Consider the following 20,123-nt stretch of genomic DNA (forward strand, 5'->3'; position numbering starts at 1 on the left):
CTTAGATTTGTTAAAATCAATATAATTCTCTTACTCGGGTTCTGTTTTACTTGAAGACCGTCTACTATCATAAAGTGTTTGTTGATTTCTTGAATTTGCGTCAAGGTAACTAAGACCATGAGATGCTAGATCGGTGTTTTGTGTCTGTAAATTGCGTGGTCAGTTTGCTGGATGAAAAGCCGATAAAAGGCCCTCCATTTTTCCTCATTGGTTGGAAGAACAGTGATTATGACCACTATGTTAGCCACGAGTTAGAACCCGCAAGTGTTATCATTTAATCCCTGAAAAAAAACATGAATTTATACTGATTCAGCCTTTTCAAGTCTCGGTGTTTGTTTTTTTTCTGGAAGCACCAGATTAACTGTCAAGGCAGTTAATTGTCCGTAGCTTTCAAGTACCAAAGTAGTCAAGAATATTGGTAAATGAAGAATGATTAATTATTTCACTAATTTAAAAAATAAACTGCTGGATACAAGCTACAGCTGTTTAAATGCGAAGGAGTTTTAAAGCGTATTAGAGATACGTAAATTCAAGAAAGACTGATAATTCTTATAATTCCTGTTCCATTACTATTTTCTAACAAAATAATAAATGAACAAGAAGAATATTTGCCAAATGAAAAAAAGTTAGACAAACTGCACTAACCATTAAAACAAACCACAGCAAAATGAACAAGAAGAAAGGGTAAAAGCCCCTATTTCATTAATGATTGATCTGTGAATGGCATGGAAAGAGTTGGAATGTTTTTACAATTTGCTTTAGTTAGTTTTGTTGATAGAATTAATATAATTAACTAAATCCGCGATGCGTTATTATATCTTACCCGTAAATTGCGTTCATTCTTTGGTCGGTTTGTCTGTTTTGAGAATGACAAACCCGAAGGAGGGGAAAAAAAAACCTCGTGTGTATCTTGTATGCACGAAAGATGTTTTATTTTATGTGAAAATATCCTTGGCTTGGAAGAGGTTAGCAAAATCCAAGCCAATCGCTTAATTAGCCATTATGACGTCACAACATACTTCTTGAAATAACTGTGATTGCAACAATACAAATATTTGTCAGCAGTTTCTTTTTTTGTCTCGCATTTTCGTTACATTCCATTGTTAGGTGCTGCTATAGATGTTTTCATAAAAAAAAAAAAAAAACCTGGAAACTCAGCTACGGTGTGAGGCAATGAAAGACGAAAAATATGCCTGAAAAGAGGAAACAAAAGAGACCGAACATTTGCGCAATAGAAGTACACCTAATTCTGTTTTTACACGATAGATACGTTCCTGAAAAATTCGTGTAAAAAAAGACATTGTATTTAGGGAAGAAAAGAAGATTGGTTCCGGATCTAAAAAATCAGTAAAAATAATTTAAAAAAAAAAACACATAAAAATATTCGTTTTAAGCTTATTATTTTATTTCAACAAAATACACATGTAATAATATGTAATGAAAATGTATTAAAGTAAATTTGTATGCATATGAAATGAAAAAAATCTGTTTTACACATAACAAGATTTTATTCATTTTCACTTTCTGATAATAAACGTTTGCGTACGACTGGAATATCAGTGCCATCACTAGAAATGTTGTGGACATCTTCATCTTAATTTATTAATGAAATTCTTTCTGTGATCTCTTCAGCAAAATCAGCACAAGTCTCTTCTGGTGCTGATGTTTCACCAGTTTTACGAACGAATTCAGTTATTAATCATTGTGTTCGTGTTTTGGTTATGCCGTTATATAATTCTCTGTAAGAGGCTGTCAACAACTTCAGTTCACGTTGAAACTTCCCAGCGCGTTCCTCATTAGGGTCATGTTTGACAAAATGATTACCTAATTTTCTGACCAGTTCCAGACCTTTTATTAAATCTGCATTTAGAACAGGATCATTTTCTTCATTATCACTACGTTCTGTGGGATAAGGAGTACCAAGGACAAGCTCTAATATTTCATCTTCGCTTATGGCTTTGTCGGTTAACAATTCATCAATATCTTCAAACGATAGATCATCGAATTCTTCTCCACCAATTTTGTGTGCCATTGTAATGATGTTGGGAAATTCGGTCGTATTAGGGATGATGGGATCTTTGCTTTTTACACATTGTGGCCAAACCGCTTTCCAACACGCATTTAAAGTTGCTGGTTTTAATTCAGTTAACGCTAATCCAACTTGATCGATACAATCCATAATTGAGAATTTCTTCCACACATCAATGACTGTTAGTGTTTCATCATTCAGTTTGACCAAAACGTGTTGGAATGTTCGGTTTACGTAGTATGTTTTAATTGTCGCAATTATACCTTGGTCTAGCGGTTGTATCAAAGATGTAGTACTGTATTAGGTGGCAGAAATAAAATTTGTACGTTTGGGTGTTCCAAGACAGGATGGGCCGGGTGCATTGTCAAGAATCAGAAGAATTTTAAATTCGAGACCTTTCAAATTCATATAACGTCTGACTTCTGGGACGAAACATTTGTTGAACCATTCTGTAAAGATAGCAGTAGTTACCCAGGCCTTCTTGTTTGCCATCCAGTGAACAGGCAGTTTATTGATATCTACACCTTTCATTGAACGTGGGTTTAGGGCTCGATTTACCAGCAGTGGTTTCAACATACGCTCTCCTGAAGCGTTGGAGGAAAATAGTAAGGTCACACGATCCTTAGCTACCTTAAAACCGCCACCAGTTTTCTGCGATGTGGCTACATACGTTCTGTTCTGCATTCGTTTCCAGAAGAAACCAGTTTCATCTGCATTCCACACTTCATCAGGAGTGTATCCTCCATCTTCAATAATTTTTGCAAGTTCCTGCGGGAATACTTTAGCAGCCGATTCATCTGCAGTTTCACCTTTAATTTTTATATTATGAAGAGCATTCCTTTTAAGAAACCCTGTCATCCAACCTGTACTCGCAGAAAATTCATACTTTCTGTTTAACTGAGATGAAGTGCTTGGCTCCTTTTCTTTAATCTGTCTGTAAATTCTTAGTGCTGTTTGCTTGATGGCATTGCCATCTACTGGTACTTTTTTTGTGACTGATCTTCTATCCATATTACTAGTGCCTTTTCCATTTTTTCCTTGACAATATCTCTTGTATATGATGATGAATTAACACTTACTTTTGTTCCAGAACATACCGACTTCCTAATTGCAGCTTCATGTATACCAAAATGCTTTCCTACAGACGTAGCCCGTTGTCCAGTTTGCAAGACGATCTAAAATTTGAATTTTAAGATCCAAAGAAATCGCTTTCCTTTTCATTTTGGTAATAGGCGAATTATTCGACATTATATAAGGGCTACCGAAAAATATCTCAGTTATAATTAATAAAAAAAGGTATGAAAAATTTGTAAACTTACAATTTATTGACTATCGGCAAAATTAATATGTGCGCAAATTTCACTAAAGATTCTTTCACTTTGAAATAGAGCTTACTACTAAATGTCTTCCGAAGATACAATGCACCAAATTCAATAAAAAACGTTGATGATTCATAGATACCTAGACGTACACATTGGTAAACAAAAGCACGCGTTTCAAAACGCGCACACTAGCTGTTAACACATCTATTGGTGCGTGTAATATAGAAATGATACTAATATGCCACAAATAAAACAAAAAATTCATATAACTCGCGTTAAATCAGAATGAAATATTTATTTTGAATTCGTGTAAAAACAGAATTAGGTGTACTTCTATTGGAATACTATTGATTAAGCAAATGTGGCATAAACGAAATTGCAAAAGTTAAATTAGTGAGTGACGAATTTTGGAGTTTCACAGCATTCCAAAATCTCGTCTGAAACATGGGAAGGCTGTTGGTTATTCTATTACATCGGCCAAGGAGATTGTAATGTAATAGCGACTGCATATTTTTCGAAAAAGAGATGTTTGAACAGTTATTTTTGTTTTGTTGTCCGGAAAAACTGCCTAAATTGGCATAATCACTCCAAATATTGCAGTCCTGGACTTTTTGGCGCATATACTATTTTAGTTCATATTGTGCTAGTTTTATCAAGTATTATGTGTTTACTCCGTGTGTTCACGGAAGAGTAGTCAGAAGAATAGTTCAGTAGGAGTTCCATTGACAAGTTGCTACCAACAAACCCTTCATCACGAAGTTGATACACGTCGACGGTTAATAGCATAATGCACAGAAGGTCTCTCTAGCGAGATGTATTTTTTGATTTAAAAATAAGTGCGTGTCTAAACTACGAAGGGTGGCGGTAGAAAGGTGTCTTTGGTAGGATGTTAAGTCGATTACTTTTGCAGAAGAATTTTGTGACATCCTTGATAGTGAAGTTCTTACGACACTGAAACTTCATGGCGCATTACCATACATTTTTTTCCACAGCCCAGCACCCTTGTTGTATGAGAACGTGACAAATCACTCAGAGCCTAAGTCTAAATCCAAGAGAACCACTGTGGAACGAATCGTAAAAACATGTTCTGGATCACTTGGTTGCTTGCTTGCTGCAGGGTTTCAGGAGCATCGGCAACTTAGGCCATATTGCACTGAATGTATTATTATGTCCATAAATTGCTTGTGTTCGATTTTCTGGATGAATGAACCGTGCAATCAGTGCTACTCGTGAGGACCAGAGATCATCCATGGAGACCATCACGCGCCCATTTAAGGAATGGGTTATCGCGGTTAGCATAGCGATTACGATCCTTCTACACCGAATGGGAAAGGTCTCGTTTCGAATCCGTCTCGATGGCAAGAAGTTTTATTGCATAGTTTTATTTCCAGCAAACAGACCGAAAAATACACGGACATGCTGATGGCATCCAGAAATATTTCTATGACATAAATTAGTGAGAAACGTTCCACAAGTACTACGTGCCGTATTGCTGGCTGTAAATTGTACCAAAATCTGATCCAAAAGCCACTGTTTTCTTTCTTTATGTCCCATTATTTTGGTCACAGATTGAACAGCCATTAAATATGCAGCAAATGAAAGTTGGTAAACTTAGATGAAGATAACGTAGAATCCAATGTCTAGTCATTTAGCTATTTTCATTGAAAATATCTGAGGATGATGATTAGTTTAAAAAGGAATTACTATAACTTTGAAGAAAATGAATACTCGATCCAAGTCGCAAAATTATCATCTGCCCTGGTTAAGTTTTCCTTTGAATAATTAAGCGTTAACTTTTACTGAGCTAATTATTTAAGATCAAATTAAACTTTAGCAGTAAAAGAGGGGAACCCCCCTTCATCCCATTGATACTGAAAAAGATCACGAACAGAGGCGTCTTGGAATTATTCCAAATTTTACTGCAGAGAAGTAAGCGCACATTTAATTAAAATTATCCGAGAGTTTTAAAGTGTGCTTTGATAACGAAGTGCGTACCAATTTTAAGTGTTTTAATCGAGCGGAAGTACCGAACAGCATTGCTCACGAATAAAAGTGGAAAAGTTAATTCACCCAACTTTGTGGTGACTCTTCTAACCCAGTGCGTTTAAATAGAACAATAATTGGAGATGAAGAACGTTTCAGTTGTCATCAAAGTGATCGTGAATTTTAATTCCTTTTGTATAGTTTGACATTCGATCTGCATCCCTGATTTTGTTGGAATTTCAGTCCGTAAAAAAATTAGATCTGAGTTTGAGGCGTTCTGCATACGCCGGTTCGTGGCTTTTAGGCATTTTTGAGAACGCCACGTGTTTCTAAAAGTAAAGCCGTTGTCTAATATTAACTTATTTTTGGTTTTGATTTCATATCGAACTTGTTATTGTTTCAGTTTACAGTGTAGCAGTTGGATGATGTCATTCGGTTACAAGTTTTTGTTTAATGGACTTTGCATTCTACTCAGCTTATTGTGTAAGTGGAATTTTTCATTTTTAATATAAAGTCGTCTCTCTCTTTTTAGCGTTAGTGTTCGGCTAGCACGCAAAATTTTCAAATACGGCTTCAATACTAGACATTTATTATTACATCAGAGTGCAGTATTATCTATTTCATTTGCATACGTTATTTGCTTGATTGCAGAATCGATTCTGACACTCAAATTCTTAAAACAAAGTCTATATTGAAAACGTTAAGACTTTTATTTTAAAAAAATGTATTTTTTCCATATATATTTAAAAGATATTCTACAGTACCCTCTGTGTGCATTTATATGCTTATGAAAATATCTGTTAGCGTCGTGATGGTTTTTCATCCTGGTTTAAAGTTAATTTATAATAAATAAATTACGGTAATAATTGAAAAATTATGTATTTCTGTTTATTTGAATACATTAAGAAGCGCTCAATTTTAAATAATTTCCATGATATCGTGGATAGCAGGGATTCTTCACGAATTTTATAAATATACCACCATAGTAATAAACCATAAGTTGCCTCAGCATTTTTATATGAGTTCGCGTACTACAAGTTGAGAACTTGTGATCTAGACTGTTTAGTCTTCTCAAAGAAGTTCTTTTGTTATCTTTCAGAAGACCCTCGTGGATCGGTGCTATTTAAACATTGAAAGCTTAATTAGAAGATATTCTGGAGAAATCTCTAAAATGAACAATTGGATTTGTTGATTCTCCTGTACTATGGGGGCAATAAATGATCTTTATTTGATACCTCTTTATGTGTATATTATTAATCCTTTGCTACCTTTCGTGCTTTTTTCTCAGTACCTTGTGTTTGACCCCTCAAGTATATTGTCTCTCGTTGAGGCTCCCCTCAGAGCACTGAAGCCCATAATGCAACCCAACTGCTATGTTAATTTGGTCCAAAAGCTATATAGTGAGGCTCTTTCACATATCCATACATATGGACATCCTTTTTAGTGTGTTCCTCAAGTCTAAACTGACCTCTGGTTGTTTTATTTTACTGAGATCTAATCCTTTATTAGACACTGCGTGACTTCTAGTCTCCCAATGTCTAATGGTTGTCACGTAGTACATTCTTAAGTACCTCTTTGAAAGTTTTCCCACTTTAAAAGCTTTTAAATCTCGTGTTTGTTCTAGTTTTGCATATACTCATAGATGTACAAAGTTATTCATAGTTAAAGTATAGATTGTTTCGAGAAACCTTTGAAGGGACCACGTAAACCTCCTGCGCATCTGTTGTATTTTTTAGAAACCACAGTTTTCAAGGAAAAGCAGGAGACTACTGTACTTGATGAGCAGCGCGTTAATCTGAATAGTGATTCAAGGAAACTAAAAATGACAGAAAGCTAAATTATTTCCGAAGGGATTATTCTAAGTCTATGAAGGTTTATATTAACAGATTGTATAGTTCTTTTCTTGGGGGCAGCGGAATGAAGGCTGACGAAAGAAACAACTCATCTTAACAGAGCTGTTCCTTTCATCGGCACTTAAGGAATCACCTAAGTTCTTTGTGTTAGAGCACAACATTTCCATTCTGTTGTCCAAAGTCGCCTTCTTCAGCAGAAACTAGATAGGTATCATCCGTGTGAAATAAGGAAATGACGTTTTATCCTTCTCTATTCTCAAGGACACAGGGGGATCTGTCTGTAATCTGAAGAGTGGAGCGAATCTCTTTCCTCATCGGCAACGAGCTTTCTTAGTCAATTCACAGCGGGTGATCATTTGCTATGAAATTATCCAGGCCAATGTCCTCTATAAGTTCCGTTGTCCGGACCAATGGGTGGGTCGTATGGTAAAACGCTATTCTCTAAACTTGGGCCTACTCTTAATTGCCATATAAAAAAAGCAGATCAGCTTGTACGTTTGTGTATGTGTGTGTACGCGCGCGCGTTTTGCTAAGACCCTCATTAGCATCCATTAGGTGATGTGTGCGGGTGAGCACTACGGGAGACCCCCTCGCTGTATTCCCGACTTCTTCTAGAAGTTAGGGATGCAGCGAATGAGCATACGTTCCATTGGAAAAGGAAGTTCATGGAGTCAACACACACGCGCGCGCGTTAGGCACAATAAATTATGTTGGCTGCATAGCCGGGTAACAAGCAGTTGCTTTGCTGTCCTCTGGGATTTAATTACGGATAACTACAAACCTGTTCCAGTCGACAGTGAGATTGGCTTGCGCGTGTACACTGCAATTCGCTGTGAAACTGATACGCGCTCTTATCAGATAGATCGGGGCTGGGCTTCTAAGGTGAGATATTTTTGTTGTTCTTTTAAAAAGAGGTGGTCAGTAAATTAAGGTGTATATTTATATGACTTTCGCGTTTTCTGCGCTATTTTACTCAATCACTGAGTACTGACAGCAGTTTTTAATCACATTGTTTAAAGAGGAAGGAAGGTTCGGGTCTTCATCAGCTGATTGCTTCTTATTATAACGGATATTAAGTAAACCATTTCTACAAATTACTTTAAAAGAATTGAATCCACCATTTTTTTTAGTACACAATACTTGCAGACCCGTTATTTCCCTCTTCAGCGTATGTCCTTCTCAGCTTCCATAACTCTTTTTAACATCGAAGGGACCAGGAACATTTTTGGTAAACACGAGGAATTTTGCTATTCTTTCCGGCCAATGACTATTAATAACAGAACCACGTGCTTAGGCGTATACATTAGAAACGTGATGCTTGCGCCCTCTGCCAGCTATGCCATCGTATTTTAACCGTAAAAGCGAATTGCTTGTTATTATTAAAATAAATAGGAGGATGTACGGCGGTCGCTTGTTCTTATTATGTGGACTGGTGTGCGCGCGCGCTTATAATAACACTAAGGAAGACATTTTCTTCGTGGTATTCTGTCGGCAGCTCAACCGTACGCATCCCATTTGAATGAGTATTTATTGAGGTGGGTCTAAATAGCCTTTGGTTCATTTACAATTTCAAGTTGTCGAGGGGGGGCAATAATCCCCCGACTGCGCCGAATATTTCCCTTATTGCGAGAATCCTTATCACAATGCAGCTCGCATATAATAGTCGGACCTAACAGTAAACCGCGAGGAAATTAGCTGACTGCCCCACAAAGGTGAATGCGTGGTTTTCTTTTTTTTTTTTCTGTAGCTCGTCCACTATTCCGATCGCATCACGCCACGTGGTCGTGATAAGAGGGCACGTTCCGTAGATGATCCATTGTCTTCGGCACGTACGACTGCCCTCGTTGTGGTCTACCCGAGATGTCAAGTGCGTCGTAAGGCTGGGATCGGTTTTCAAGTGCTTTTGTAGCGTCTATTGGCTATTCTGAACTTTACTTAAGTGCCCAATTAAGGTGGTAGGTTTAGTCATTCTCAAACTCCACTGTGATGTTCGGTTCTTTGTAATTTCCAGCAAAGCCCTCCCCCCTCCTGTCGATTCGTCACTATTGTCGCCTCAATATTTGTTAACACGCACGCTATACCCGTTCGTTTGTTTTAAATACAAGAAATTTGGGAGTTTTGTTTTTTTCGGTTGTCAATAGTTACCAACACGGACAGGATTTAAAACATTAGATTGTATATGTCCTGTCGCGCAATGTCCAATTATTTTTTTTTTCCACCATGGTTGCTTATATTCTTTATCTCAGACATCCGAAATCAAATATCGGTTCTCTTTTCATTGCAATTAATTTTGATCATTTTAGTTAAAGCGAATTGTCATTAATCTCTCTTTCTCATAATGAGGGAAGATGTCATCAGAAAAAACTATCCTGTGTTCAGACACCAGTTCTGTCATTATCATATGATATTTTAGAAAACCATCCAACCATTGATTACGATCTTGTTGTGCAATCTTTGACTAATGAAATTAGATACTACATAACGACTTTTAAGTCATGGCATTGAGGAAACCACTAAGGTAGGTCGTAGAAACCCTCGAGCAAAAGTTCTCGGTGCACCACTAAACACCATAATGATTCATCCAGTTGATGCATCAATGGATCCCGTCTGTAACACTCTTTTTCTCTTTTATTGACATAATTTCGAAGTATTTCATATTGTCACTACCATTAGAGACAAATCTTTGAAGAGTATAACCATATTCTTGTAATGAACTCGTGTCAGTATGGTTCTGTCAGTTATTTTATACACGCGCTTCATTTAAATTTTGGATTCAACGAACTTTATTAGCATTATGGGACAGACGCGATGGCAGCCTACGAGGGTTAAACAACGGAAAAACAAAAATAATAGAAAGTAAATATTTATCGTATGCATTATGGGAAAACTTACAGCGCATTCCATTTATTAAGTTTGCGACGAAATGTATTCACCCTTTACGCGAAGAGTAAAGACCTACCGAGTAGATCCAAAAAGATCCACCACTCCGTCTACAGTATCATTTTCAAATGTAAATAGTTGTGGCTCGAGCAGCGAGGAGATCTGTATAATAACTATAACATGGCTGGATGGAAGCTGAAAACGTTGAAGCAAAAGCCAAACGGATAAATTAAAACTCGAGTTCACTAGGCGTTCCTCTTCGCGTACTCTTCATATAATAAAAGTCTCAGGGTTGGTGAATTCATCGATAAGTCACGCCTTTTGTCATGCAGCGGCAGCAGAGGAGCGCTTTGACTCGCCTTTATTTGATATTCAAATAGCGACAGACAATCGGACACTCGACGAAAGGATCGTAAAACTCTCGTCCGCACCCATTTGTATTTAAATAGCCCCGCTTGTCGACATGGAGGTCGGGAGGTCACACTGGTAGCGTCCAGACGGTACAGTGGCGCCGCTGTTGTCGCTAGAATGAACTTGTCGAGAAACGAAAAGTACAGAATTTGTAAGCAGTAACAGGAAATGATTCTAAAGTTTTGCTTTAAGTTTTGTTGGAGTGCATCACACATGCGTACTAGACTCCATTATTTACATCAGTGTCAACGAATAGTTCCATTACAATTCGTTAAGCTTTGCATTTGTATCTATAGAACTGCGAAGATATTTCTTTCTTTTTTGTTTTATATGGTGAAAGAAAGAACTCATCTTAACAGCTGTTTCTTTCATCAAAAGTCTCGATTGATATATCGCTCTGGAAGAGCGATGTTCCTTAAGCTTCTTCGAACCCTTAAATTAAAATAGCCCATTGACAACCACTACTCGACTTTCTATCATGGCGCTGTCCTTCTGCATTGTCCAAATCAAACTAAATTGCATTCTATATATTGTACAGAATGCAAATACATCTGTCCCTTTCCTGTGTTATTGGATTTCGCAAAACAAGTTGGTGAATGAAATTTAAATTAATACAGAATTCGAATGAATTACGCGATAGTTTATATTATAAATAATTTAAATTAATATTATTCGAGTTGCCCGAATTTTTGTGGAGAAAAATATAATTAATACTCGGCTGCGTGGATAAAATTTCTTAGGTCATAATTCTTGCTGATTTTGTGTCCTCCATTTATGTGATGCGCGTTTCAAAGCAAACGAATAAGAAATATTAATGAAGAATAAATAAATTTCGTTGCAGTTATTCTTAAAGCTTCCGGTTTGAGTCGGTTTTGTTTTAATTAATATGTATTGCAGTCGTTACTATCGATTCAGTCACCTACAAGAAAGGAGTGTCTTTTATACTTTTTGGCACTTATAATATCGACAACAAAACCTAATCAAATTATACGATTTTCATCTATTTTTCACTGCGTCAGTTGTTAAACAATCCGATAGAGGGCGTCTCTCTTTCCGCATAAGAGAAACGCGACCATCTCGAGCTACTTCCTGCGTTTACGAGCCGGGGTGAAAGAAGACGTCAGTTGGCTTTAAAATAAGCGCAAAAATAAAAAAAAAACGATGTTGATAATAATAATTGCACTAAGGGACACTCCAGAAATGTGAAAACTAGAAATTATTCTTTAGAAAAAGATAAGATGCAGAGAGAGAATTTTACTGAATTCTGAACGTTAGAAGAATTCTTCAAAATATATTTATTAATAAATAGGGAAAACTGGAAAGAGAGAAAGGGCCTCGTAATTAATATTAAAGTAACGATTCGCATACAGGTCAAATAAAGTTATATTTTTGAAAATTATTTCCAGACATTTATTAATACCGTTTTGTTTTGTTTTTTTCGGCGGATGAACACACACCTTTAGCGACACAATACGCTTTTTATAATGTGTCCTGAGAAGCCTTAAATCACCGTTAAAAACCCTTTTTATATTTATCTAACTAGTGCAACTTAAGTTAATTAGTAAAAAAATAATTCCTCAAGTAGAAATGCCCTTCTTTGTGGTACACAGAAGCACTTACTCGCTGGGACCGTAAACTGGTGATAACATGTGGGAATGGAGTTGAACACAACGCTGATTTCAGCCTGCTACACACGAAGTGCGTGCTTTCTGCTGGTAAAATCCCTCTATGACGAAAAAAGAGTTGCTTATCGCTTAAAAGGTGGGTGGGACACAGTGTTTTTGGGCTAGTAGTTCATAATTAAAGGAAATATATGAACTTTGGAAGCTGTGGCCTTGTTATCCATCCTCGCCATTTTTTATGATAGCCGATCAACCGGAGCTGCGATAACAATGGTCTGTGCAATTTTTGTGGTTGCATATGGATTGGACCACGCAACATGCACACTACTACGCCCCAGAACCATGGCCATCCTTTAAAATGTTCAAAACAGCGAGTTGTAGACTACATCTGTATTGAATGAACTGAAAATGAGACAAACAAATAACTTAAATTACAATAATTTTCCACTCATTTGACGGATGTCCAGTGTAGCCTTCAGTAATCTTTAATTTAATGTGCAGATCGTACTGGTTAACACTAATAAAGACTTTTCTTATCTTCTTTATTAAGAAATTAACTCATTTAATTGTCTTAAGTATCTTTCCAAGAATCCTTTCTTAAACATTTTGCAACGTAACATCCGGATACTTAAATGTTCTTAGAATCTTCATGTAATTTTTATTTGCTCATAATGAAGGAGTAGTATTTCACAACAGCACCTGCTTTTGTGAATTTGGAAAAAAAATACAACAGGTGATAAAAGTACATTTATCGCTGCCACTGTTGGCTTAAGAATTGCTGTCATTTGAGTTTGCTTATAGAGTCCTCAGCCCTTCGTTAGATGAGGGGCTTCGAAATTAACGATTAAGATGTTTTCATTATCTGTTCTACATTTATAATAGGAATGTCCAGTCACGTGATAAACAACTCTGTATAAAATAGTCCATATGTCCGGTTTTTCCAGTCCCGCGAATTGCACTCTCATTTCAAATTCTTGGCTCGCGCTTGTAATTAATCTTTTTATTTCTGCAAGAGTTCCTATTTTATGAGCGCCATTTTATGAATATAAAAGAGCAACTTTATAACTGCTTGGAGGAAAGAAAGAGAAGATTACTGTTAGTGATTCGATTTCAGGAAAGAAAGGACGTTCTAGAAGTGGATGTCGTTTATATCAGAATTGTATTCCTGTTTAATATTATTCTTCGGAGATTGATACTTTAGAAACCAATGAGTTAAATGTTAAGGAAAAAGCTTTCGCTAATTTATAGATAGTGTATAATGGACTCTTGCACTCCATATTTTTAACATTTTGTTTCCTCATATTGTTTTGTTAAATTCGGACACTGGAGTTTTCTTTGCTTGAAGGAGTGACCAACATCGCTAATTATATTCGTCCCTATTAATACTATCTTAAAGCTTATTTATGATCTTTAATGTACTAGTATTCTGAAAGACTTTTTGCCTTTAGATTTAAACCCCATTCAAGAAGGAGTCAGTTTCAAATTAGGCTTTATGTACGCACTTCATGAGGTCCTCATTTGTCCTGGACGTTCGCTCTTTCTGATTTACTTCATCGCTTAACTTCCTTAGTATTTTGTCTAATTTAAGTTGCTGTTTTTCTTTGGTTAGATTTAAAGCTGTTTTCTTGTAACTCCATACTAGAAATTCTAATTCATTCACTTCACATTTATTGGCTAAAGAGAAATAATTGGTATCAATTATCAAAATAGATCTTTCCATCCACTAATTTGCCATCTTACTTTTATCTAACTTGTTTAAAATCAAAACTTAGAAGAAATTTTCGGTTTTTAACTTAAATTCTTCAAAGAAAAATTGTAGATAATTAATCTACTCGTATTTCCAAAAGAAATATGTTTAATTATCTTTTGCATTTCAGTAACTTTACTAAGTAGTGCAGATAGAGTTTTTTTTCTGTTTCAGAAAAGATTGCCTAAAACCAAAGATTCGATCGGTAGTTCGCTAGACTGTTCTAATTAAATATAGACGTTCATGATACTCAGATTAGAAAAATCCTGAAAAGATGGAGTAATTCACTTATTTAGTTAAAAGGTAAAAATACATAACATTAAGAACGATAGATTAGCAAAAAAGGTGGTAAAAATGGACGCTGCTCTTCGTGGATTAATGTCAACAGTGGGGACCCACTGTTGTTTTGTAAATTTATCAATGATATTGATGAAGGTATATCAGGGTTGTTAATGACAGTGTGCTATTGCAGATGGGCTGAGAAGTGGCAACTGAAGTTTAACGTTGACAAATGCAAAGTACTGCATATCGGTAGAAGTAACCCCAGAGGAACGTACCAACTGTGTGGGAGAAAATGAAAAAGACCTGGGAGTAATCGTGCAGTCAGATATGAAGTTATCTAAGCAATGCAGGTCATCGGGTTTTGTCAATAATATACAGGGATTTTGCTAGCAGGGAAAAGGAGGTGGTGATTATCCCTTTGTATAAAGCAATGGTCAGGCCATGCCTTGAGTACTGTGTATAGGTCTGGAGGCCTCATTTTAGGAAGGATGTACATTTACTTGAGCGTGTACAAAGAAGGGCAACAAGATTGGTGAGGGGAATGAAGAGAGAGGCTTAGGTTCTGCAAATTGCAGTGTCTGACGACTAGGCACCTGCGAGGTGTATAAGATGATGGAATTCGTCCACTTTCTTGGATTATTGTTTGTTATTTGGTTTATAGGAGCATTAGCAACTAAGGCCATATTGCTCCGTGATATGCGGTGGTCATTCCTTGACCTTTCCGCATCCTCCGTGTTTGGTGGTGATGGACTCGAACCCCTATCTAATCAAGACGCGTGTGCTACGCACTTAGATTATGGTGGGGTATAAATTGAAATTGAGGAAAGACAGTTGTTAGAATAGATGTGCGAGAGTTTGCCTTTAGCCAGCGGGTGGTTGATTGCTGGAACAAACTTCGATCTGTCGTTGTGGAAGTTGATAGCTTAAATAAATTCAAGGAGGAACAAGACAAACTTTTAGAGGGAATGGTTGTGTGATTTTTTTTTTTTTTTTGCTGATGCTCGTACTCTTGCATCGCATGCCTCTATTACTAAAGTAATAAAGGAAACTGTTAAAAATTCTCTTTTCTCATATAAGAACGTATTCAATTCCATTTTGTTTTGTAATTGTTGTAGGCGAGGACCTTGCACAACTAGCGTTGCCTACACGCGTCTTAAAAAAGTGAGCGATGTTCTGGTATCGTTTGAATTTGATCAAAGTAGTTTAATAATATATTAACTGAGTGTTTCTGATAAAAAAAAAATAGCATTTATATTTCACTACAGCCCCCAGTGGAGTTCCCAGTTTCATCATAGCTGCTGTCTTGCAACCAGCGTAATAATTAACAAAATTTTTTTTTTTATGGCAATATAGGCTCGACTCGCAATGTGCGTAACAGTGTCCACGCTCATTACCCCAGAGCCACAGCCCTTGTAAAATTACAAAAAAAGACTTGCCTCTTTGATGAAAATCTACTGATGTTGTAGCTTTATTTTTTTTTAAAATAAATATGGTAATTTTTCTTTATAATACCTCTAAACTTAATTCAAATCAAATATATTCTAAACAGTATGAAGCTAATCAACTCACGTAGGACCCTGAAGAAATAATCCCGCTTCCATACACGGAGCGAGTAATCTTTGTTGAATATTAACGAAGGACTGGTGAGAATGTTTGTGAAATGTCATTTGTGATGTTTTTATCAGAAATACGATTATAATTAGATGCCAAGCTTGACGAGTTATGAAGTGAGTTTAGAAACGAAGGGGGTCACCATCGCATGGATTAGGCAGCAGAGGAAAAATAAAAGAGTAAAACAAATCAATCTACAATTATTTATCTCATTATTACTTATGACTCTAAATATGTTACGTGGTCATAGGCGATGTCTTTATATATTTGCTGCAACAAACTTACAAACCTTTAATCTCTAAGGAGGCTTTTACTTATTACAGACAGCTGACAGGTTGCACTTGATCTTGTTTAAGAAGAATTCATCTCAGTATTCACTTACTGCCATTCTTATTATACAGATTTAATAGTGCATACAAGATAGCAGTTCGTGTTTGTAATTACAACTGAATTATTAATCAGTATTACAAAATCTTTTTTTATTATTATTATACCAGTCTTTATGCAAATTTTAAAAAAAAATAAAGTTTTATCTTTAGCAATCTGATTTTATTTGAAATAATTGGGAATGGTAAAAATGCAGCATCCTCATCCTCGCTGCTCTTCTTCTGCATCGCGTGAAAAAGGCTTCTTGCTTTCAAATCCTATTGAGATGGGTGGGATTTACTTTTATCACACCGTGGCCGAGTTAGTCGGTGTCGGGTAGGAGTTTCCCCATCCACCAAAGCAGACAAATCGATCATAGGATACATACAAATTATGAACTTATACATTGATGCCTCATGGCCTTAGTTGTCTTCACAGCAACAAATGTAGCTTCTGTTATTATTATTATTGGAAGACTTGGCAATATAGTCACCGTGTCACCTGCTTCCCGTTTGAGTTCGAAATAGATTAAATTCTTAGGACTGGATGCAAGATTTTTTCTTGGCATTTCACCTGTAAACTGGCCTTAGAACACACGACAATTTGACCTCTGTTGTGAGGTTACCTTGGTACCAGTTTAAATTAATCAAACATACCTGAAGGACTGACTCGTTATGAACAGTTTTTAAAATAATCATTGTCTCCTGGGCTGATAGTTTCTCTGCTCGGAAACAATTTATTCTCTAGTGTGAAATCATTTATTACTAATACAGCAGGGGGCAATAAACCAGTACAGAGATATGCTTTGTATTTGTAACAAGTGAGTAATGGTAATAGTATTCGTCAAATAATAAAGAAAACTTCCTACAATCTAATCTAAACCTCAACCCTGCTGTAATTTGAATTTATGCCTCCTAGTTCTGGAATTCTTTACAATAGTGAAAATTCCACTTTCATCCGTTCTACTCTCGGTGCTTTATAAACCTCTATAATCCACATAAGCGGAGCCTTTCCTCCTACGGTCGTCCTTTTTCCGACCTCACCATTCGACCCTTTCAATGTCTTTCTTCAGTTGAGGTCTCCATACTTAAACACAGTATTCCAATTGCCTCTACAGGATAGCGGTTGATAAATCATCGATAGGGCACCATGGCTGCCTGTTTGCACTGTTTTTAATGCAATCCCACCTTGCATTTATCAGCATTAAAACACATACTTCTCTGACCATCTTTGAAGTCTGTTCAAGTCACCCTGAAGGAGCGCTGCCTGGTATTGATCATTAAAGACTCTGCAAATTTTGACGTCACATCTTCTATCCCTTCGTCAATGTCATTTATGAAAATGAGAAACAACCCCACTCAGAATATCCATTAATCACAACCCTCTGCCAATATAGCCTAGTAATTTACTTAAACATTATTTTCCCTTAACAAAGCCATGCTGTGTGTCCTTCAGAATGTCCCCTTAATCATTGCTTCTAAGATTTTTCCTACCACTGAAGTCAGACTAACTGGTCTGTAGTTACCAACTTTACTCTTAGAATTGCTTTTATGTTGTGGCGATACGTTCACACTTCTCCAGTCTAAAGGAATCTTATGGAGGATAATTATGAGGGCATCTCTGGACTCTTCAGAGTCCAGAGATGTCCTCATAATTATCCTCAATGGTTTAATACACTTTCTTGCGGTCTTCCTCAAAATTATGAGGAATGGAGTTGAATTCAATTAATGCCATTAAGTCTTGGAGCCTTACTCGCCTTTATGCTGAAAGGTTTTTCTAATAAACAATCGTCTGTAATTTCATATGGCTCAACCTCTTTCGTCAGTTAAGACCGATATGCAAAGTACCTATTCAGTTCATCCGCAACCTCAATTGGGTTATCTAAGAATAATAATCCCACACTCAGTGCACAAGTTAAGAAATCGAAGCAAAGATGTAAAAAAGCTTAATGAAATTGAAGGCAACAAAGCTGCTCTGCTAAAATTAGAAATTTAATATGAATGTACGACAAAAGTACATTTGTGTGGCTCGTACAAATAAACTAGTTTAATGAAATGAGTCTAAAATTCTTTTTCTGTATGCTTTATGACGCCAGACATCACAATAAGATCAAGACGAGTGGCTTGATTCACAGAGACATTGACAAATGAAGAATTGAATCTGTTTATTCTGGAAAGAATTGAGTCTTATATCTAAGATTATACCACTCACAACTGTATTATTAATATCTTTTGTCCTGCGACATGAAGGTACAGATTTAAAAGAAAAATTCAAGCTTGCGTACCCTTGTACGCACGGAAAATGCTTTATGTGAAAACATCCTTGGCTTGGAAGAGGTTAGAATTTTATGATTGTGACGTCACAACCATACTTCCTGCAGGAAGTATAATTGCAACAATACAAATATTTAACCACAACGTTTGCATTTCCGTTACATTCCATTGTTAGGTGTTTTCACATCAAAAATTATCATCCGTTGTTTCGGTTCGTAACAGCTTTTCTCTAAGCTATTTGAACCATGTGACTATCGGTTACTTTCAAATATTGTGGCATTATGAAAAAAAAAACAATAATAAGTTCCCTAGAATTTTGTTTAAAAAAAAAATCAGCTTTCTTTTTGGTGCTCACTTCTGACCTTAACAGCACGTTTAATTCGTTTGCTGTATAATCCAAGGAGTATGGTGAGGCTGTTAACTGCATCAGCTCACCTGTACTTGCTGACCACGTCTCTTCAAATGCAGGTGGTTCTATAAAGAGAAACAAAACGTAGTTTTATTATAAGTTATTGAGAAATTCAGCAATATCAGTTTATGTATTACTTATTTTTAAAACGGCTCTTGTACACCGATTGATTCCAAGTAAACACAAAGTATTACTTCTGAGACAGTATATGTTCTTAAAATCTCTGAGGTATAATAATGGTTGAACTGTTATCAGAGGAATGAAAGATATGTGCCTCCTTGGAAAAAAAAAGACTCCAAATATTTGAAATAATTGAAAATATTTTAATTTGTAAGAACTATCGTATTATGAAAGGGAAACTTAAATACTAACCACGTCTCTTCCTTAGTTTTCTCTCTCAGCTAACGATAAATGTCAATGTACATCAATAATAGCTAATAGTGAAATACTCTATTGATACTGCATTCCATTCTAAATCATTAAAACCGTTTTTGAATACGTTTGTTCACGATATTGTCTTCGAGTTTTGCATCTATAAAGATAAATCACATATTATTCGAAAGTCTCGGCCAGAAATCGATTCGAGTGAGCTAATTTATAAATACGAAGTTAAGAAATTGACGAGTCTGCGCAAATGGCATTGTAAATCAGGACATTACTCGTATAAACACCAAGATAATAGTTGAACTAGTATTGTAATGGATAAAAGGGTTTCGTATGCTTTTTTTTCTAGTTATTCTTTGATTCTTTCGATAGAAAATTTAAAAATAATGTCCACGGATGGGAATTTCTTGATTAAATCTACTAACCAGAGGATGCTAAATAGTATTTATATTTGGTCTTTATGACAAACTTCAATGGCAATCCTTTCTACAATCCACTTGGATCACAAAGAATAGAATTGTTGTTATTGGATTTTAGGAGCAGCATCGGCTACTTAGGCCATGTTGCTCCGTGTACATTGTCTGTGATTGCGTGTGTTCTGAGGTCGATTTTCGATTTGCTGGATGAAAAACCCACGTTATCCAAGCCTGAGACCGAGTAACTCAGCCACGTTGGGAAAAAGGCCCATAAAAATTCCTCGTGTCATCGAACTCAGGTCTTTTCCACCTGGTGTGGGGAGGATGGCGATCCTATCCATGAGGGCCCAAAAGAATGGAAAACAGAGGGATATGTTGCAAAACTTTCCACAGCTTCTGGACACAACGTTGCAAGTCGCTTTATTTCCTCTCGTGAGAACGTATAAATGGTTCTGCTACTCTTTCGACAGTTTCTTTCTTTAAGTGACACTGTTTTTTGATGAGTCTGCGCAAATTATGAACTATTGTAATGGAT

General features: G+C 36.3%; 1 protein-coding gene across 7 annotated transcripts in view; it reads left to right on the forward strand.

The window, feature by feature from the left end:
- Positions 1-20,123, forward strand: part of LOC150077316 (uncharacterized) — a 635,658-nt gene that overhangs the window by 382,516 nt on the left and 233,019 nt on the right. Inside the window, exon 1 of one of the 7 annotated variants that reach the window (XM_090386758.1) lies at positions 7,977-8,069. The exons of the other annotated variants lie outside the window; for them this stretch is intronic. The gene's annotated coding sequence lies outside the window, so the exon portion shown is untranslated. Of the gene's footprint in view, positions 1-7,976; positions 8,070-20,123 lie in introns of those variants that run through there. 7 annotated transcript variants of the gene reach the window in all.

This window comes from Mastigoproctus giganteus, chromosome 12 (genome assembly GCF_048544385.1).
Source record: "Mastigoproctus giganteus isolate SK-2022 chromosome 12, ASM4854438v1, whole genome shotgun sequence".
NCBI lineage: Eukaryota > Metazoa > Arthropoda > Arachnida > Uropygi > Thelyphonidae > Mastigoproctus > Mastigoproctus giganteus.